This window comes from Dipodomys spectabilis, unplaced genomic scaffold, assembly GCF_019054845.1.
Source record: "Dipodomys spectabilis isolate Male_0828 unplaced genomic scaffold, ASM1905484v1 ptg000159l, whole genome shotgun sequence".
Classification (NCBI taxonomy): Eukaryota; Metazoa; Chordata; class Mammalia; order Rodentia; family Heteromyidae; genus Dipodomys; species Dipodomys spectabilis.
This window is the reverse complement of record NW_024870836.1, coordinates 1085692-1109242: the sequence shown is the minus strand read 5'-3', so window position 1 is coordinate 1109242 and position 23551 is coordinate 1085692. Positions and strand designations below refer to the sequence as shown.

The 23551-nt window shown below is 35.9% G+C and overlaps 1 non-coding gene across 1 annotated transcript; it reads left to right on the top strand.

Moving 5' to 3' along the window:
- Positions 1-422: 422 nt before the first annotated feature.
- Positions 423-529, top strand: LOC122119025. Its single transcript, XR_006149497.1, has one exon. It is a non-coding gene; the product is annotated as a U6 spliceosomal RNA (small nuclear RNA).
- The last annotated feature ends 23022 nt before the right edge of the window (positions 530-23551 follow it).

Genomic DNA, 23551 nt, shown 5'->3' with positions numbered 1-23551 from the left:
AATTTCTATAAATTCTGAAATGTACATACTTAGCACTATATGTCTGCTAACATAAATCTTAAATACATTATAGAAAATTTGATACCTGCCAAACAGTCCTAATTTTGGCATATTTAAGCAAATTCCTAAAATTAAATAGATATAAAACACTAAAATTTTTAACAACCCTTAACACTTGCTGTTGTGTTCATTATGACATGTGCCTTGTATAGAACAATTGAATTATTTCCCCTACACATCTCTTGAACCACAAATATCTGGAATTATTTTGTTTTTGACATGTCCATCTTGACATTATTCTTAAATGTGTGCTTATGTAAGAAGTACATGGTTCTAAAATTTCAAAATTCTTCTAAACTTACTTTTTGTTGAATTGCCTAGTTTAAGAAAATCAATTACACTTTATATATAAAAAATATTCTGTGCTCAATTCAGCATCACATAAACTAACATTGTAATGATACTGAGAAGATTAGCATGGCCCCTGTGCAAGGATGACAGGCAAATTCCTGAAGCATTCCATAGTTTTACAATAGATGCTGGAGGGGATGTGGACAGAAGCGAACCTTACTGCATTCTTGGTGGGAGTGTAAACTTTTTCAACCATTTTGGAAATTAGTATGGAGGTTCCTCAAATGACTCCACATAGATCTCCCCTATGATCCACAAATCCCACTTTGGGGCATTTACCCAAATGATCACAAACAAGACCATACTAAAACTATCAGCACAACTACTACAATTATTGCAGCATTATTTAAGATAACTAAGATATGGAACCAACCCCGATGCTCCTCAGCAGAAGAATGGATCAAGAGGATGTGGTTTATATAAACAATGGAATTCTATGCCTCCATCAGAAAGAATGGCATCACCCAATTTGTTAGAAATTGGAAAGATATGGAAAAAATATTAAGTGAAGTAAGCCAAATCCAAAAGAACACAGGTCCCATGGTTTTCTTAATTTTCAATAACTAATATATGTATAGTATAAGCAGAAAAGGTCAAAAGGTATGTCCATATGACCAGATAACATAATGTTCCGGGAAATGAAACCCAAGATAGGGATACAAGAATTTTTCTCCTTTTTGCTATTGTTTCTAATGTACTTATAATGTGCAATGTGATTTTTTGTGTCTTTTTATAGGTTCCTCCCCATGCTATAACAAATGTTTTCACTGTATTTGAAGTTGGTGCGCCTATATCTTGTATATATGCTCTTCTAATTTGGGGAGAGGAAGGAAAAAATCAAAATGCCTAAATAGGGATACAGGTTGACCCATTGTAACAATGAGATGCACAAGACACTATGCTGAAAAATGAATGTTACAATTTAGGCAGGGGAAGGGGGGAGGGCAGTGTACTTGTGGAAGTGCGAAGGAAGGAATGGTAGGGGAAAAATAAAGGAGGAGGTAACAATGCTTGTTAGGAATTGTTCTCATTACCTAGCTCATGTAAATATGACCCCTGTGTACAGTATTTTTACAATAAAAAGTATAAAACTTTTCTAAGAGGGAGGAGTTTATTTCCTTTCTTTTGCTTATATAATATTGTTAACAAAGAAATTAATGCAAAACACTGATATGAAGATATTTAGAATGGATGTATGTGTGTATGTGTGTGTGTGCATGCGCGCGCAAGTAGCATGCGTGTACAGGAAATTGCATTTCTGTTGGCATGCTCAGAATTTGAAATCGCAGCTTCAAGGTCTTGCTAGGCCTTTCCTCTCTAGATTGGTGAGCTACTATATAAGCTACATCTTCATTCTTGGCCCTATGCTAGTTCAATAAATTTTTGAAAAATTATCTCATGAATTTATTTTGCCTTGATTGGGTTCCAACTGTTATCCACAGATCTCGGGCTCCTGAGTAGATGTCTGAAGGAGTTAGGATTACAGGTGCGACCATCCAGCACAAGGTTTTCAGAATAATTTCAAAAGTAGAAGAAAATTTACTTCACAGGGTCCTGTTTTATCATCTCCTACTTTGAAAGCATTTTGGGTGATTGTATATGAATTTTTTAGGTTTTTGATTCTTAAAAGTCAGTTAATGATAATATTTAAAAGTTTTAGTACTTTTTAAAAAGGAAACTGGAAGTTTCCTCAATTTATAAGCTCAACTCTAATGATAACCCAATCTCACCAACACAGTCTGTGTTGAAGACAAAATGTAACAGAAAACAATCACCATGGACATTAATTGCTATGCTATTATTTCTTGGACAATATGAATATTGAATTGAGAGTGTAAGAGAATGGAGAGATTTTACCTACCTTTTGTGTACTGCTAAAAGGCTTTTGGAAACTTTGCCTCATTTCCTTTCTCACTGTATGTCTTTGGGTCATCTACTTAAGGCATTTAATTACAATTTTTCCCAACACTAAAATGGTAATAACATTAGCATTATAACAAATATTATCTTAAGAATTAAGGGAAATAAAACTTGTGAAGTACTTAACCTAAACTTCTGTGAAGGAGCTTTGAGTTTAGCCAGCATTTTTTTAAAATACTAAATAGAATGCAATAAGCATTACAAAAACCATTACATGTAGTGAGAAACCAGAAGTAATGTTATCTATTGACCATGTTCTGCTTCCAAGGAAACCAGGGTGATAACTTCTTATTCTGTAAATCAAACTGGTTATCTTATATCTTACGTCTTGGTAGTGTAAAAGTATCAGGGAAAGAATAATGAATGAATGTTGTAGACTGAGGTGAAGTCCATATGAAAATGTGAAAAACTGATAAAACATAAAACTACCTTCGCGATATGTTGTGGTTTACATTTTAAGGAAGACCTAGAAGAATGAATTCTCTTTTTGATATCCTAGCATAGTTCCTTAGAAGTAGGAACTCTTTCTTCCTTCTTGTAGAGGCATCATCAGATGAGAGGAACTGTATTTTTTTGTTTGCTTCCTTCCATTTATTCTTCAGTTTGAAATCTGAACTACTTGAGACTGAAAGAGAGCAAGGGAAATTAGACACATAGACTTTGGAAAGACCAATTAACATAAAATAAATAAAATGCATATAGCCTTGTTAAAGGACTAAATAAATTGAATTATATGGTCTCAAGCATTAACAGAAAATGATTTAAGCAATATCATTTTATTGAAAATTGAAAAATGTTAGGAGTGGCTTAATATTTTTCTATCTACTACCTTGAATTAATTATTGATTTTGTATAGAGAGATTAAAGATGAGATTAACAAGAAACTTGATTAAAATTGGACAAAAGTTCTGAATAGACATCTTTTCCATAAAGCCCTGAAAATCGCCAGTGGGCTAACAAAGTTGTGTTTAATACAACTTCTATGCTGGCTTAATGGTTTGTGAACTGAAATCATTAGAGAAATGTAATTCAAAATTACTATGATAAGGAGTTCCGGGAAGATGGCGGAGGAGAAGCTGGAGGCTAAACAAGCTCTCGCAGAGAAAAGAGTTTTATTTTATTTTTTTTAAATTTAATTTTTTTTTGTGAACATACTGTACAGAGGTGTTACAATTACATGGACAGGATAATGCGTACATTTCTTATCAAGCATTGCAGCCTCCTCCTTTGTTTACCCTTCACATCCCTTCCCAATCTCCCCCCTACCCCCCTACCCATTCCTCCCCCCTCCCCCCCACACCAACGTTGTAAAGCTCATTTTCTACATGACAACTTGTACTTCTCATTGTTGCAAGAGGTCCACCTGTATCCTTAAACGACTTGTTTTTCCCCATCTCCTCCACAAGTTATACTGACATAAAATATAGTGAAAGCAGGGGTTATACTGTGGGGGAGGGACATACAAAGCAACAAAGAGATAATCTTATAAATGCATTAGAAACAAATGCATGAAATAAAAAAGCATTAAAATACATATCTAAGGGGTCATTTTCCTAACGTCACATTATCTGACCTTTTCCGCTTGACTCATACATATACTACATATTGCAAATAAGGGAAACCATGGGACCTATGTTTCATTGGGCCTGGCTTACTTCACTTAATATAATTTTTTCCAAGTTTTTCCATTTCCTAACAAATGGGGCAATGTCATTCTATCTGATGGAGGCCTAGAATTCCATTGTGTATATACCACATTTTCTTGATCCATTCATCTACTGAGGAGCATCTGGGTTGGTTCCATATCTTAGCTATGGTAAATAATGCTGGAATAAACATAGTTGTGCTATTAGCTTTAGTGTGGTCTTGTTTGTAAACATTTGGGTAAATGCCCAAAAGTGGAATTGCTGGGTCATAGGGGAGGTCTATGTGAAGTCTTTTCACGAACCTCCATACTGATTTCCAAAGTAGTTGAACAAGTTTACACTCCCACCAACAATGCATTAAGGTTCCCTTCTGTCCACATCCCCTCTTGCATCTGTTGTTGTTAGAGTTCTTGATTATGGCCATTCTAACTGGGATGAGGTGGTATCTCAATGTTGTTTTGATTTGCATTTCTTTTATGTCTAGGGAGATTGAGCATTTTTCTTCCTGTGTCAATTGGCCATCCTTCTTTCTTCTTCAGAGAAGTTTTTCTTCAAGTCTTTAGCCCACTTATTTATTGGGCAGTTGTTTCTTTGAGGATTTGTTGTTGGGGGATTTAATTTTTTGAGTTCCAAGTACATTTTAGATATGAGACCATTGTCTGTTGTATGGCTAGTGAAGATCTTCTCCCAATCCGTACGCTTTCTGTTGATCTTGCTAGCTATGTCCTTTGCCATGCAGAAGTTCTGCAACTTCATGCAATCCCATTTGTCCAACCTTTATTTCTGGGAAGATGGCGGAGGAGAAGCTGGAATCTAAACAAGCTCTCGCATAGAAAGCAGTTTTAGAGTTCCAGTGAACAGTCCTAAGCCAGAGAATCACACCAAGTGTGCCATCACAGGACAGAGAGTCAGGCCAGAGAGAGAAAGGAGTTTTAGAGCTCCAGCGAACAGACTTAAGCCAGAGAATCACACCAAGTGTACCATCATAGTGCAGAGAGTTAGGCCAGAGAGGGAAAATCCAGGCAAGGAGACAGATCTGAGCACTTGCTAGCAGCCGCCACTGCGGGCTACAGTGGTGGTGGAGGTGGCAATAGCCGCCATACCTGCAACACAGAGAGTCCAGGACAAAGGAGCCAGACATGGCACGCGAGTGTATTCTACTGAACACCAACAAGAACCGACAAGGAGCAGACATCTTCATCCTGCAGTTCACAGACCAGAGATGATCTAGGAACAAAAATGCAGTGTGAATAGAAGCCTAACTTCCTCACTCCCCCAGAGATGATCTAGGAACAAAAATGCAGTGTGAGTAGAAGCCTAACTTCCTCACTCCTTCTCAGGGAGCAGAGGAGGGAAGTCCACCCCTCCCCGCCATTACAGGAGATCTCCATGTTTGATACTGACAAAGCTTGGCTGACCTGCTAGCTCAAACACAGGCCTTGGAAGAAAACTAGAGTCATATAGCAGGTCACAAGATCCTAAAGTGACATGCCAAACTCAGCTCCATCCAGGGAAAAGTCACCCAGCTCGGGCCGCCAGCCCCAGGAGTGGGTTTCTTCACTGGGTAATCAGAGCCAGAGGCTGCCCCTCTCTTTAGCAGCATGGACAATCCATTGAAATTCAGTAAACATAAACCCTGAGAGTGGCTCCAGGCTGGGCTCTGTGAGTCTCTCACAAAGTCTCCTCAGGGAAAAGCTACTGTTTGCTAAAATGCCTCAACTCTACCCAGAACCTAGCCTCATCAGAGCATCTACAAACATGAGGAAAAAGCCATCTCCCTCTTTTGTGATACTCAAAGCAGATCTCCCTCCCATTGAACTAGCCAGGGGAGAGGATCACAAAATCCTTTGTACAGCATAGCATTTTTCTGCCTGTTCAAACAAACTGCTTAAGAAACCAACTAAGCCACAGGAAAATCAAATACCACAAGCAGACCAGAGACTCCAACAAGAGGCTGGTTATGGACACAAGGGATATAAAAGATCTTCCCACCACTCCCAAAAAAAATCAAAGAACTTGTTTTTTTCTCTGTTTCTTCTTCTTCTTCTTTTTTTTTTTTTTTTTGGTACCTTTCATAAAAATATTTTTCTTCTAAAACTTTTTTTTTAATTTTTAATTTTTACCATTTTGAAAAAAAAATTCTATACTAGTAACTTTTTTCTCTTCCTCTTATAATTTTTATTTTAGGAGTATATGTGTGTGTGCATTTTTCTTTCTTTTTTGTTCTTTCTTTTCAAAAAATATTTTTGTTTTTTGTTTAGCTCTACTGAATGTCTGATTTTTTTTCTTTTTTGCTCATTTTTTTCACCTTTTCTGCTCTTTTGCTCTTCTTTGTGTGACTTAATTGTTGTTCTGCACATCCTCAGATATACCCATAGTCGATTATTAGACTTTATCCCCCATTGTGTACACATTTAATCCACAAATTTATTACTCAATTCAAAGCCTCTTAGACTTAAATTCCTAGCAGTATTACCTCTTTATACCTATATAATATTTTAAGTATTTTTATTTTTAAGGTTTTCATGTCTCCTTTATATCCCTCCCGTTCTCTCATTATACCCACATTCTTCTCTGAATATTTCATTTTCAATCTACATATTTTTAATCATTACACTTTTTATTTTTTTAATTTTTGCTTTTCTATTTTTTCTTGTCTCTTTTTTCTCTTTCTCTTTCTTCTTTTTTTCTCTCTCTACTTTTATCCTATCCTACCTCTTTCCCACTTTGCGATTAGGACTTAGTTAAGTAAACTCTCCCTGGTCCTTCCCATATTTCTCTTTTCCTATTTTTACCCACATGTCTCCCTAAAACTAATAATTTCTGGTTTTCCAAATTCTACTTTGCGGTTTGTAGCCCATTATTATATAGTTGTTTGATGTTGAATAGGTATATCTGTTGAACTAGACTGTATCTGCAGACTTTTGATTGTGGATCTACAGACTTTGGTTGATGCTTGCCTTAAGATAGTGCACAAAACTGGTGTTACTTTCATCCCAAATGGGCAGAGTAAGCCGAAAAAACACAAGAAAAATGGCAAGTCTGGGTAGCTCAAATCCCACTCATGACAATCATGAGACAGGACAGATAATGAATAATCCAGAGAAGAGTTCACAAATAGCTCTACAAACACTACTGGCAAACATGGTAAATGAAAAGATGGAAAACATACAAAAGGACTCTGTATGAGAGTGATAGAGAGAGAGAGGAGGCAAACGAAAGGTCAATACTGGAAAAGATTGAAAACATACAAAGGAATCTATATGAGCAAGATAAGGAGAGGGAGGAGGAAAACCAAAGGTTAATACCGGAATATCATGAGTGTGAGGAAGCTACTCTAAAACTGATACAGGAATTGCATGAGCAGCATGAGGACACTCAAAGAGAAAGACAGAAATAGCGTGAGCAGGCTGAGAACACACAAAGAGAACTTCACGAATGGCATGAAAGTGAGGAAGCTAAGCAAAGAGTAATAAAGGAATTGAGAGAGCAGGATGAGAATACACAAAGATCACTAAAGGCATTCATGGAATCCATTAAGGAAGAGCTGAAGGATTTCAGGGAGACCAAGGAAACCATAAACAATCACCAAAGTGATTTGAGAATAAACACTGAACACCAAATTAAGGAAGTAAAGAAGTCCATACAAGATCTAAAACAAAGCTTCAACGAAGAATTTGAAGCCATCAAAGCTGACCAATTAGAAGGAAAAGAAATGAAAAACCAAGTAGAAAGCCTTGAGAGCAGGTTAGACCAGGCAGAAGATCGAATCTCAGGGAATGAAGACAGCCTAGATATTATAGAGAAAGAACATACAACCATCCAAGACAAGGCCAAGAAATATGATAGATCTATCCAACACTTGGAAGACACCATCAGAAGGCCTAATCTAAGGATAATGGGTGTAGAGGAGCACCTAGAAACAGAAGTTAATGGTCTAGGAAATTTGTTTAACAGGATCCTAGCAGAGAACATCCCAAACATACAAAAAGATATGCCTATTCAGATACAAGAAGCTTTTAGAACCCCAAATAGACCGGACCAGAATCTGACATCCCACCATCACATTATAATCCACATAGGATCAACTCAGACCAAGGAAAAGATCCTTAAAGCTGTCAGGGAGAAAAGGTTAATCACCTATAAAGGGAAACCAATTAGAATCACCTCAGATTTCTCAGCAGAGACAATCAAAGCAAAAAGAGCCTGGAATGATGTATGCCATGCCCTAAAAACAAACAACTATCAACCAAGAATACTGTACCCAGCTGAAATCTCCTTCATAACTGAAGGCCAAATAAAAACCTTCCATAGAAAAGAAAAATTGAAACAATACATCTCCACCAAACCAGCCCTACAAAAGATTCTTAAAGATGTCCTACACATAGAAACCAACAAGACCAAAATAAAGGCCAAGAAACTGCACCCAAAATGAGAAACAAAGAAGGATAGGAAGAACCCAGTTTTAGCTGCCCCCAAGAAGGTGGATAACATGGCAGGAACTCCCAAATACCTCTCAGTCCTTTCTCTTAACTTTAAAGGACTGAACTCTCCAATTAAGCGACATAGACTGTCTAGTTGGATAAAAAAAACAAGACTCTTCTATCTGCTGCCTTCAGGAGTCACATCTTGCCCATAAAAACAATGTTAAAGGTTGGAACAAAATCTACCAAGCAAAAGGCCCCCATAAACAGGCGGGAGTTGGAATCCTAATATCAGATTAAATAGACTTTAAATTAAAATTCGTAAGAAGAGATAAAGAAGGTCGCTACATACTAATTAAGGGATCTCTCTTTCAGGAGGATATTACAATTCTGAATATCTGCTCGACAAACAATTGAGCACCCAAGTTTATCAAAGAAACACTACTTTCCCTCAAATCCAATATAGATCCAAAGACATTAATTTTTGAGTATTTTAACACACCACTCACCCCACTAGATAGATCAACTCAGCAAAAACTCAAGAGAGAGACAGCAGATCTAAGCAGCAGCATAGATCAACTACACTTAACAGACATCTACCGAACATTTCACACAGCAGCATCAGAATACATGTTTTTCTCAGCAGCACATGGAACGTATTCTAAAATAGACCACATTTTAGGCCACAAAGCAAACTTGTCTAAATTCAGAAACATTGAAGTTATACCTTGCATTCTCTCTCACCACAAGGGAATAAAATTAGAACTCAACGCCAAAAGCCACCAAAGAAATTCCGGTATCACATGGAGGCTGAACAACACACTGCTGAATCATGAGTGGGTCATGGAAGAGATTAGAAAGGAAATTCATGCTATTCAACAAAAATGAACACACAAACTACCAGCTCCTCTGGGACACAGCAAAGGCAGTACTCAGAGGCAAGTTTATAGCTCTGAGCTCCTACATCAACAAATTGGAGAGATCTGAAACAAACAATTTAATGACACATCTAAACCTCCTTGAAAAAGAGCAGCAAGATAAACCCCAATCCAGTAGGCAGAAAGAAATAATTAAAATTAAATCAGAATTAAATGAATTAGAATCCAAAAAAACTATAGAAAGAATCAACAAAACAAAGAGTTGGTTCTTCGAAAAACTTAACAAAATTGACCTACCCTTAGCAAATCTTATCAGAATAAGAAGAGAACACACCCAAATTAATAAACTCAGAGATGAGAATGGAAACATCACCACAGAAACAACCAAGATTCAGAACATTATAAGGGAATACTTCTCAAAACTTTATGCTAATAAGTTTGAGAACTTGACAGAAATGGACCTTTTCCTAGCAAATATTGACATGCCAAAACTAAACCAAGACTAGTTAAACCATCTTAACAGGCCCATATCAAGCATTGAAATAGAAACAGCAATAAGAGACCTCCCAGCTAAGAAAAGTCCAGGACCAGATGCTTTTACAGCGGAATTTTACAAGGCCTTCAAAGCAGAGCTCACACCAATACTCCTCCAACTCGTCAATGAAATTGAAAGAGAAAGCTCACTACCGAACACATTCTATGAATCCATCATAACCCTCATCCCAAAACCAGGCAGGGACTCATCAAAGAAAGAGAACTATAGACCCATTTCTTTGATGATCATTGATGCACATGGTTATCTCAATAGATGCAGAAAAAGCATTCGACAAGATCCAACACCCCTTCATGATGAAAGTTTTGGAAAAATTAGGCATCCATGGATCATTCCTCAATACAATAGAGGCTATATATGACAAACCTACAGCCAGCATTATACTTAATGGTGAAAAAATAAAACCATTTCCTCTTAACTCAGGAACAAGACATGGATGTCCATTCTCTCCACTTCTCCTCAATCTAGTATTAGAATGCCTAGCTACAGCAATAAGACAAGATGCAGACATAAAGGGGATCCAAATAGGGAAAGAAGAAATAAAACTCTCCCTCTTTGCAGATGACATGATCTTGTATTTAAAGAATCCCATAGACTCCACTCCCAAATTACTCAACCTGATTCAAAACTTTGGCAAAATAGCAGGTTATAAAATTAACCCCCCAAAATCAATGGCTTTTCTGTATGCCAACAATGAGAAAAGTGTGGCTGAAATTAGGAAAGCAACTCGATTTGTAATAACCCCACAAAAAATAAAATACCTAGGAATTAACTTAACCAAAGAAGTGAAGGACCTCTATGATGAAAACTTTAAAATCTTGAAAAAGGAAATCAACACAGAACTTAAAAAATGGCAAAACCTCCCATGCTCCTGGATTGGAAAGATTAACATCGTGAAAATGGCAATACTTCCCAAGGCTATCTACAAATTCAACGCAATACCTATCAAAATTCTAACCTCATTCTTCAAGGAAATAGAAGAGGCAATCCAAAAATTCATATGGAACAACAAAAGACCCTGAATAGCATAAACGCTCCTCAACGGAAAGAACACTGCTGGAGGAATATCAATACCAAATTTCAAACTCTACTATAAAGCCATAGTAATCAAAACAGCCTGGTATTGGCATAACAACAGACCTCATTACCAATGGAATAGAATTGAAAACCCAGAAATGAACCCACAGATCTATAGCCATCTAATTTTTGATAAGGGAGCTAAAACAATAGAATGGAAGAAAGACAGCCTTTTCAGTAAATGGTGCTGGCAAAATTGGTTAACTAGATGTACAAAACTAAAGCTAGATCCTTATATATCAAACTGCACAAGAATCAACTCCAAATTGATCAAAGACCTCGAAGTCAAAGCAGACACTCTGAAAACATTACAGGATGGAATAGGAGAAACCCTAGGTCTCTTTGGCTCAGGCCGAAATTTTCTGAATAGAGACCCTGAAACACAACAAATCAAAGAAAGATTGGACAAATGGGATTGCATAAAGTTGCAGAGCTTCTTCATGGCAGAGGACATAGCTAGCAAGATCAATAGAAAGCCCACGGATTGGGAGAAGATCTTTACTAGCCATACAACGGACAAGGGTCTCATATCTAAAATATACTAGGAACTCAGAAAATTAAATCCCCCAACAACAAATCCTCAAAGAAACAACTGCCCAATAAATAAGTGGGCTAAAGACTTAAAGAGAACCTTCTCTGAAGAAGAAAGAAGGATGGCCAATAGACACACGAAGAAATGCTCAACATCCCTAGCCATAAAAGAAATGCAAATCAAAGCAACTTTGAGATACCACCTCACTCCAGTTAGAATGGCAAAAATCAAGAACTCTAACAACAACAGATGCTGGAGGGGATGTGGACAGAAGGGAACCTTACTTCATTGTTGGTGGGAATGTAAACTTGTTCAACCACTTTGGAAAGTAGTATGGAGGTTCCTCAAAAGACTCCACATAGAGCTCCCCTATGGCCCATTAATCCCACTTTGGGGCATTTACTCAAATGTTTACAAACAAGACCACACTAAAGCTACCAGCACAACTATGTTTATTGCAGCATTATTTACCCTAGCTAAGATGTGGAACCAACCCAGATGCCCTTCAGTAGATGAATGGATCAAGATAATGTGATATATATACACAATGGAATTCTATGCCTCCATGAGAAAGAATGACATTGCCCCATTTGTTAGGAAATGGAAAGGCTTGGAAAAATTATATTAAGGTAATTAAGCCAAGCCCAAAGAAACACAGGTCCCATGGTTTCCCTTATTTGCAATATCTAGTATATGTCTGAGTCAAGCAGAAAAGGTCAGATAAGGTTATGTTAGGAAAATGAACCCTAAGATATGTATTCAAATGTGTTTTTTTCTGTCATGCATTTGGTTCTAACACATTTATAAGATTATTTCTTTGTTGCTTTGTATGTCTCTCCCCAACAGTATAAACCCTGCTTTCACTGTATTGGATGTCGGTATAATTTGTGGAGGGGAAGGGGAAAAACAAGTCGTTTCAATAAGGATACAGGTGGATCTGTTGCAACAATGAGATGTACAAATTGTCATGTCAAAAACGAACTTTACAACTTTGGGCGGGGGGTATTGGGGGGTGGGGTGAGGCTGGGAAGGGATTGGAAGGGGAAACAAAGGAGGAGGCTACAATGCTTGATAAGAAATATACTCATTATCTTTCCCATGTAATTGTAACTCCTCTGTACAGTATTTTCACAATAAAAAATAAAAATTTAAAAAACAAAAACAAGACAGAAGACCAAATTCCAGAAATGCGTATTTTCTTAGAGGTCATCTTAATCAATTATCAATGGAAATCTTTGAATTCTTAAATATTTGACCACATGTGGGAGATGGTTGAAGAGAAAGAAAATGTCACCACTCTGTTAGGAGTTCCAATATCACAATATTTATTAATCAAACACAAATTTGTAAGAAAAAGGGAAAACAATTATTCCAACTGAGGGATTCGTTTGTTTTGCTGTAACAGTTCTTGATTTAGGTGCTAGCAATTACCATTCAATTGATCCAGTCCCACAGCTGAGTTGATATTGACTGCAGTATTCCCACATGAAGGAAAAGAAGAAATTTACAAAAGTCTGATGAATTGAGTTGAAAGTGTTGTAATAGGGATATCTGAGATTTAGACACAGATGAAGAGGTGGATTTTCTTTTCTAAAAATCTCCCATTTTTAGTCTGGTGCCAGTGGCTCACAGCTGTAATCCTAGCTGCTGAGGAAGCTGAGATCTGAGGATGGTGGTTCAAATCCAGCCTGGGCAGGAACATCCCTGAGACTCTTATCTCATTTAACCACCAGAAAACCAGAAGTGGCACTGTTGCTCGAGAGGTAGAGCACTCAACTTGAGTTGAATAGCTGAGGGACAGTGCCCAAGCCCAGGTTTCAAGCCACTCGACCACAACTACAAAAATCCCCCCTTTCTTGGACTGCCTACATTTTATCCTAACATTCAACAAATAAGCCATTTTATCACCCACTACCTTTAAGTCCTAACCTAGATACTGAAAATAAAATGATTTGGTATCTTTTGTCAAAAGATTCATATTTGAGGAAACAAATACCATTAGTAGTAACTTTTTTTCCAGTCCTTGAACTCTGGGCCTGGGCCCTGAACATGGGTATGCTGGTAGCTTTCATGCGAGCTTGTTGTTATTTTTTGGATTAATGCCGTTGAGGGAATTACTGGATCTTAAGGGAGATCTACATTTAGTCTTTTCGGGAAATTCCGTACTGCATTCCAGAGTGGTTGAACAAGTTTAATTTCCACCAACAGTGTAATAGAGTTCCCAATTGGCTACATCCATGCCAGCATTTGCTATTGTTAGTTTTCTTGATAATGGCCATTCTAACTGGGATGAGGTAGAATCTGTCTTGTTTACTTGTAGAATTGTGGGCACCTTCTAGCTATCATAAATGAATGAATCCATGAAACCTATATTGTTCTGAGCCTGCATTCCTTTCTCTTTTCTTTTAGTATAATTTTTTCAAGCCTTTCAGTTTCCTTAATACTGGTGAAAAGTCATCCTTTCTCACGGGGAATGGAATTCCAGTGTGTGTGTGTGTGTGTGTGTGTGTGTGTGTGTGTGTGTGTGTGTGTATGTGTGTGTGTATGATGACTATAGGCCCATGAGTTTATTTGTAAGCCTTCTGTTTTATGTGTAATTTTGTAATTCCATATTAAATTTTGGTTACTTTCTCTACTGCATTGAAGTATATTTTTGGGATTTTCATGTGTATTGCATTGGCAATTATTTGGGGACAATATTGCATTTTTCTCCATGTTAACTCTTCCAACCTGGAGCATTGAAAGACTTTCCATTTCCTTGAATCTCCTTCAATTTCCCTTTTTATATTTTTAAAGTTTTCACAGTAGAGGCCCTTCACATTTTTAGGTAAATTAATTAATTCCTTGTTTTGTTGTTATTGTTGTTGTTTTGTTTAGATTTTATTTTATTTTGAGACTAATACATATGAGGTTGTTTTTTGGATTTCAGCATGGATCTTCCCATTGTTGGTAACACAGAAATAATACTGATTCTTGTGGTTTTGATACCCTGCTACATTACTGAAAGTTAGCATCACCTTTACTAACTTGAGGGAGGAAGCTATAGGGTCCTTTAAATACAGGATCATTACATATGAGAAAAGGGATAGTTTTACTTCCCCTATTTGGATCTCCTTTATGTTTTTCTCTTGCCTATTGTTCTTGCTAGAAAGTCCACAACCATTTTAAAGAGTAGTAGAGAGAGTGGACATCCTTGTCTCATTCCTGATTTTAATGTCTTCATGCTTCCACCATTTGGTAAATGCTAATTATCTCTGTCACATACATACTGAGGAATGTTCCATGTATTCCTAGTTTCTCAGACCTTTTAATCATAAAGGGCTATTGGAGGTTCTTAAAAGCTATTTCTACATCCATGTAGACGATTATGTATTTCTTGTCCTTGCTTCTGCTGATGGTTTGTATTATGTTTATTGACAAGAATATTGAATCCAATTTTATCCTAGGATGAATCCTATTTGATCGTACCATATGATTTTTTTTTTGTTAATTGCTGAAATTGTTTGGTGAGAATTTTATTAAAAAGCATCAATGCTTACCAAAGAGTTGGGTTAATAGTTCTCTTTCTTTGGTGATTCCCTATGTGATTTGGGAAAGAGTCTAATTCTAGCTTCAAAGAATGTGTTTGATAATTCCATTTTCCATTCTATTCCATTGAAGAGATAGGTCTGAGTATTGTAAGTTCTTTTCAGGCCTTAATTTCATGGTAAATTAATTCAGTCCTAGATTTTTCTGGAATGGATAGTGGTTTATTGCATTTCATTTTCAATACTTCTTAGGTGTAACTACTTGGTTCAGATTGTGTATAGGAAAGCATCAATTTCTCCAGGATTCTCCAGGCGATTGGCATAAGGTTTTCAAAGTACTCTCTTATAACATTCTCAATTTTGCTTATATCTGTTGTGTTGTCTTATTTTTACCTCTAATTTTCTCTCTTTGGGTGAGTTCTCTTATTGTTTTTGGTGGGATTTTATATTATGAAGGTGATATATAGAGAGATGGGTTACATTTACATAAGTAATGAGTATATTTTTAACAGTGCTATCCCTCCCTCAGTTTTTCCTGCTTCCCCCAACCCTGCCATTCCCCTCCCCCAAAGTAGTGAAGTTCATTTCTAACATAGTGTCTACTGTATATCACTGGTGCTTTGGTTGATCTTTGTCCCACCATTTCTGTGATTTCCCTTCCCTTCCCCAAATCAGATTAACATGTATAAGACAAAGGGTTGAGAAAACAAAAACAGTTACTACAGAGAATAAACCAAAGGGTGAAAACTAAATAGAAATAAGTAAAAAGAGTTCACTATACAATCATCTTTTATCCATTTTTTGGAGCTCCTTTCGATAAGCATCATTTTTATATGGTAATATTCATATTGCTATTGAGCTATTGTAAATAGCCTAGACATATTCTAGTTTTTCCAAATGAGTGAAAACCTGTAGCCTATGATTCTTTGGGTCTGGCTTGTTTGACTTATTATGTTTTCCATGTAGTTCCATTTCCTTACAAATGGGGCAATGTCATTCATTCTGATGAATAGTGTTTTGTTGTGAATATATACGACATTTTCTTGATCCATCATTGCTGGGTCATGGGGAGCTCTATTGAGGAACCTCTATATTTCTTTACAGAATATTTGAACAAATTTACATTTCCACCAGTAGTGTAATAATGTTCCTTTTTGGCCACATCCCCACAAGCCCAGTATGTTATTATTAGTTTTCTTCATAATGGTCATTCTAACTGGGGTGAAGTGAATTCTCAATGTTGCTTTGATTTGCATTTCTTTTATGGCTAGATGTTGCATATTTCTTCATGTGTCTACTGGCCATGCATATTTCTTCTTCAGAGAAGTCTCTCTTTAAATCTTTAGCCCACTTATTAAGAGGGATGTTGGTTCTTTGAGAATTTGTTTTTTTGGGGGGGTTAACATTTGGGGCTCTAAATATATTTGAGATATGAGGCCATTGTGTGTTGTAGAGAAAGTAAAGATCTCACAATCTGCTGGCTTTTTATCTATATACCTATATAAGTTCTCTTCTTAGTCAGATTTGGAAAGGGTCTCTCAAGTCTGTTAATTTATTTAAAAAACCAACCCTGATTTTTTGATTCTTTCCATGTTTTATTTTGTCTTTATTTAGTTATTTCTGATTTTTTTATTTGTTTCTGTGTACTGCTTTGTGTCTGAGTCTGTTCCTGTTTTCAAGGACCTTGAGGTGCATAATTAAAATATTCAATTGAGATTTCCCCAGTTGCTTGATGGACATCCTCAGAGCTATATATTTTCCTTGAAATACTGCAAATACCAGAGGAGCTGGTAATTTGTGTGTTCATTTTTGTTAAATTCCAGAAACTTTCAGATTTCTTTTTTTGGGGGGGGGGGCGGTTGTGGGGCCTGAACTCTGAGCCTGGGTGCTGTCCCTCAGCTCTTCAGCTCAAGGCTAGCACTCTACCACTTGAGCCACAGTGCCACTCCCGGCTTTTTTTCTTTGTGCTTATGTGGTGCTGAGGAATCGAACTCAGGGCCTCATGCATGCAAGGCAAGCACTCTACCACTAAGCCACCTTCTCAGCCCCTCAGATTTCTTTTCTAATACCTTCAGTGTCCCATTGTTCATTCAGCAACATGTTGTTCAGTCTTCATGGGTTTGACAATTTTTTATTTGCTTTAGCCATTTAATTCTAAGTTTGTTCTCTTATGATCTGACAAGATATGGGAATTCAATTAATTTTTCTTTGGACAGAATATCTGTGTGACATAGGATATGTTCTATTTTGGAAAATTTTCCATGAGCTGCTGTGAAGAATGTATATTCTGTTGCTGAATGTATATTCTATACATGTCTGTTAGGACTAGGTGGTCAATGTAGTTATTTAGGTCTGCAGTTTCTTGGTTGAGTTTTTCCTTGGATGACAATGATTTGTTGAGATGTGTTTTTAGGTTAAGTAGTATTTGGTTGATGAAGTGGTATGCTCCAGGATTCAGGGTTTTGATATTTAGACTCTACATATCCTACTAATGTAGAGCTGCCATTATCAGTATGTAATGTCTCTTCTAACTAATTTTAATTTGAATTCTATTTTATCTTATGTTAGTAATTCTACTTCAGCCTGTTTAGGGTATCCTCTGCTAGAATTCTGTAATAAGTTTCCTATCCATTTTGTTTCCTGCTCTTCTCCTTGATACCTATCTTCCCCATGTTTTATCTTCTAACTGAATCTTGAAGTTCCTGCAAGATCGTTTCTTATTTCTTTGATTGGTTCTAAATGATTATCTCTTCTTTCCTATTAGACCTATTCAGTCTTTGATGCTTGAGATTATCTTCTATGTAATCTATTCTCTGTGGAGAGATTCTTCATAGTTTTTTATTTATCTGTCTTCAAAACGGTCACTTTATAAGGCTTTTATCTTTATTAAGGTTTTGTTTTTGGGCTTGTGTGGACTTTCTTTACATCTTTTCTTTGAATAGGGGGGTTGGGAGTTGGTCTTTTAACTGTGTCTTCTCTCATAAGTTTTAACTAGACATCTATTTTTTCCTAGGACTCCCTTGCCTTCTCAGAATTTACTTATCTTTCTCTTTGTAGTCTCCCTGAATTATTTTGCTAATATTTGGTTGGTCTCATCTTGTTCACAAATTTCCTTGTAGAGGTTTTGTATCTTTTTGGTAATCACATTTTTCAGCACTATTTGTAATGTATTTTGAGAACTACTTTCTATGTCCTTGATTGCCTGTTGTAATGCCTGCTTATTTACTGTGTGAATTACACTACCTTGATATCACTTTTTTTTTGTATTTTTCTGATTTGAAGGATGTCTTGGCTTTCATTTAGAGCATCTATGATCTTAATATTTGACTCTCTATGTTCTTGGTTGATTTGCCAGGTGTTGGTATAGACTTCTCTTATGATTTTCTGGAATTAGGTTTTTGTCTAGCCCATTAAGTGTAGGAGGAGAGATCAGTTGTGGTGAGATGCTGTCATGTTAATACTTGTGGTTCCAATGACAGTTTGAGCTGTCCAGTGGTAAGGTGAAGTGTGTCTGTGTTTGGATGTGGCTGTATCTGTCCCTGATTTTTTTCTCATGTGGCCCTTTTATTTCCCCCTGCAGCTCTGCTTTTGAACATGTTCCCCCACCACAGTCACAGCAGTCACCTGACTAGCTGGGTAACTTTTCATAGATTTGTGTTTTTTTGTGATGATAATATAAAATCTTTTTATGTATTGTGGATCTATATATAATTATAGCTGACTTGCTTTGACCTTTTAGAAGTGGAGTACCTACTAGGACTCTAAATCTCTGTTTCATTAGATAGAGCTAGGGTAATTTTCTGTTGTTTCTCTGCCATTATTTTTCCACTTCCTCAGGTTCATTTTTTATTGTGGAGTTTTTCACCTAATTTTGGGTATGCGATGGTTGTACCAGGTTATTTTCTTTTCTTCTGTTTGTGTTACTTTGAAATAGTGATTTCAGCCTTGTATGAAGAAACAGTAATAATATGAATTGTAAGTTATTACATCGAATGAAAGGGAGCAGACATTTTAACCTATTTGCTATAAATGCATTAATATTAAGCAAAGCTAATAAAAATGATTACTTCTTTACTTTTCAGAGGATGAGTACAGTACTCTTGGATATCTTGTAGGAAAAGAAATTAGACTCATTACAACTGATGCCTTACATTGAAATTACAGGCTAAACTTTCTCCTTCAGCAGGCAAATTTTCATTTCTTTCATAATAGTATTATAATATCATAATACCTGAATGTTGATTTGTTTTCGTCTGCTATTTTCAATTCCATTCTTCATCCATTAGGAATCCAGGTCTTTGAATGACCAGTTCTTTAAAATACCTATATTGCTTATATTATTTTTTGAATCTCAGTAAAATAAATATGAGTTTATGTCTGAGTCTCATCTTTACCTACATTCATGTGAAATGTATGCAGTCTCAAGCAAGGAAACTGACTATTTTACTCTTTTCTGTTATTTAATCTAATCAATAAATCTTTTCTCTTCAGCAATATGTTCTCACCTTTTAGTGTTGATTTTTTCTTTTTTCTTTTTTTTCTGTTTGTTCTCACCTTTTTTTTTTAAATTTAATGTAATTTTATTTGTGAACATACTGTACAGAGGAGTTACAGTTACATGGGCAGGATAATGCGTACATTTCTTACCAAGCATTGCAGCCTCCTCCTTTGTTTATCCTTGTTCTCACCTTTTATATTGCTCCAGTGAACATGATGTATTTCCAGTACTTTTATAGAAATACATTTAAAGTTTTGAACATGGAGACAAGCCCCCTCCATTATTTCTTTAAACTAAACCCTTTGAGACTCTTTTAGATATAAAAATTAAAAAGTTCAATGCTCAGGTTTATACATGAATACTCTAATGGTTCAGTCAATTAGACACAACAACTACAATACCACAATAAGTCTTAAAGGCACCAAAATATTAGTGTTCATGAATTAGAAAATGACTAGTCAAAACAAAGTTTATATTATATTTGAAAGCTAAAAAATGAAAATTACACTCAGATTTACTGTCAATATCCTATTTCCAAGAATACATTTTTCAGCAATCGGGGAAACAAAAAAATAAGGGTTTGTCACAGAATGAAAGATGTAAAAACAGACTGTATTTGCTTAAGATGATAAGTATATGCAAATCATTTTATTTTTTTCAAAGATACTATAAAATTTCATAAGAGGATTTGTGATCAGAAGTGATAGGTAAGCAAAGTAATTGGAAATCTGTATATGGAAATTTTGCTTTCAATAGAGGATGACAAGTTTCACTAAATGAACCTATAGAAGATGATTTTGTATCTGCAACACACATCCAGTATTCTACACTGTAGACATATTCTCATTCTCTTCCCTCAGTTCCTGTTCAATATTCTTCTACTTTCATGTTGGAGATTCATTGTTCCAAGTTCTCTTTGTCAAAAATATTTTTATATATCCTTTAAATGTAAAGGAGTGTTTGGCTTGGGACCCTATTTACTCTCGGTATTTGTTTACCTTTAATGTTTGCCATTTATCATCCCAGGCTCTCCTTTTGACCATATCAGCTAAGAAATCTGTAATTATTCTGACTATGTATCTTTTTTATATAATCAGTCTTTTCTGATGAGAGCTTTAAGCATCCTTTCCTTGATCTCTAATGATCCTCTAATGGATTATAATGTGGTGGTGAGTTGTTCTGTTCTGGTATTCTCCGTTTGGTGTTCTAAAGGCTTCTCTTCTCTGAATGACCTTATCTCTTTGGATGTTTGACATTTTCTCTGCTAGAATTCTGTAATATGTTTCCCATCCACTTTGTTTCCTGCTCTTCTCCTTCTTGATACCTGTTTCCCCAAGTTTGATCTTCTAACTGTCTTGAACTTCCAGCAAGATAGTTTCTTATTTCTTGGTTTGGTTCTAAATGATTATCTCCTCTTTCCTATTAGACCTATTCTGTCTTTGAGACCTGAGATTATCTTCTATGTCATCTATTCGCTGTGGAGACTTTCTACTTTCTTTTTGATTTCCCTGTTTTCTCATTGCTCATATTTTAGGGCTTCTCTCTTTATTAAAACTTTGTTTTATGTTTTGTATGGACTTTCTTTACATCTTTTCTTTGGGTAAGAGTGTTAGGGGATTTATTTTAGCTGTGTCTTCTTTCATATCCTTTAAATAGGCATCGTTTTTTCCCTTATACTCCTTTGACTTCTCAGAAATTTTTATCTTTCTGTTTGTAGACTCCATGAATTATTTTGCTAATCTTTGGTTGATCTCATCTTGTTCACAAATTTCCTTGTAGATGTTTTGTATCTTTTCGTTAATCACATTTTTTAGCAGTATTTGAAATATAATTTGGAAACTATCTTCTAGGTCCTTGATTGCCTGTTGTAAGGCCTGCTTATTTAGTGTGTGAATTATATTATATTGACATCCATTTTTTAAATTTCTGATTGGTTCTGTCCACTTGAAGGATGTCTTGGCTTTCATTTGGGAGATCTATGATCTTAAAAGGTGACTATCTATGTTCTTGTTGATTTGCCAGGTTTTGGTTTGGTCTTCTATTTTCCTTTGTTTTTCTGGAATTAGGTTTTTGTAGACAGCAGTTGTGGTGAGATGTTGTCATGTTAATAAATACTTGTGGTTCTTGCTGGGAAGGTGGTTCAGTGGTAGGGCGCTTGCCTTGCATGCCTGAGGCCCTGGGTTTGATTCCTCAGCACCACATAAACAAAAAGAAAAAAGCTGGAAGTGGTAGAGCGCTAGCCTTGAGCTGAAGAGCTGAGGGACAGCACCCAGGCCCAGATTTCATGCCCCTCGACCAGACCCAAAAAAAAATACTTGTGGTTCCAATGACAGTTTGAACTGTCCAGTGGTAAGGTGAATTATGTCTGTGTTTGGATGTGGCTGTCACTGTTCCTGCTTTTTTCCCATGTGGCCCTTTTATTTCCACACTGCATCTCTGCTTTTGAACATGTTGCCTAACACAGTCACAGCAGTCACATGAATGGCTGGGTAATGTTCATAAATAGCTGTTTTCTTGTGAAGACAGTATAAAAAACTTCTTTTGAATTGTATATCTATATATAATTATAACTGGCTTGGTTTGATCCACTAGAAGAAGACTTTGTATAGGACTCTAAATCTCTGTTTCATTAGATAGAGCTAGGGTAATTTTCTGTTGTTATTCTGCCATTGTTTTTCCACTTCCTCAGGTTCATTTTTTATTGTGGAGTTTTTCACCTAATTTAGGGTATGTGATGGTTGTACCAGGTTATTTTCTTTTTTCTGCTTGTGTTACTATAAAATAGTTATTTCAGGCTTGCATGAAGAGACAGTAATAATATGAAATGTATGTTATTACATCGAATGAAACGGAGCAGACATTTTAACCTATTTGCTACAATTAAATTAATATTAAGCAAAGCTAATGAAAATAATTACTTCTTTACTCTTCAGAGGATGAATATAGTACTCTTGGATATCTTGTAGGAAAAGACTTTAAACTCATTACAACTGATGCCTTACATTGAAATTACAGGCTAAACTTTCTCCTTCAGCCGGCAAAAGCTTCATTTCTTTCATTTCTTTATTATAATATCATAATACCTGCATGTTGATTTGTTTTCCTCTGCTATTTTCAATTCTATTCTTCATCCATTAGGTATGTAGGGCTTTGAATCACCAATTTCTTAAAATACCTATGTAGCTTATATTGTGATTTAACTCTCAGTAATATAAATATGAATTTATCTCTGAGTCTCATCTTGAGCTATATCAATATGAAATTTATGCAGTCTCAAGCAAGAAATGTGACTATTTTACTCTTTTCTATTTTTTAATAAATAAATCTTTTCTCTTTTGGAATATGTTCGCATCTTTTATATTTCTCCAGTGAACATCATTACTTTTATAAAAATAAATATAGAGTTTAGACATGAAGACAACCCCCCCTCCATTATCAGTTTAAAGTAAATCTTTGGGGACTCTTTTATATATAAAATTTTAAAAGTTCAATGCTCAGGTTTATACATGAATAATCTAATGCTTCAGTCAATTAGGCAAAAGAACTACCGTACCACATTAACTCTCAATTCACTTAAAGCCACCAAAATAGTGTGCATGAACATCACTCATTTTTCGAAAGTGACTTGTCAAAACATAATTTATATTATATTGGAAAGATAAAAAATCAAAATTACACACAGATTTGCTGTCAGTAAAAAAAAGAAATGTATTAAATGTTAACTAAAGATGAACTTATTTCAGGTTCTAGGAAAACAGGAAAAGCTGGGATAATAGAAGTACAATGTATTTCATAATATCAGAATAACTGTTCCAAGTCACCACCATAAAGCAGATCACATCCCTGGGGGCAAACTTTTGGAAGGAAGGTTCCCCTTCCTTCCTTCTCTTTTGATAAATCAAACCATAATATTTCTACAGTTGTGACCAGCCTGGAACACATTTTCCCAAGAATATTCTGTAGTGTAAAGAGAACCAACTATCAAAACAAAGGTGAAAATTCTTTTCTACTACAGAATGACTTATCTGGCTTATATTTTTTGTTATTTTCATTACTTCAAACACATGGATTATTTATATTGGGAT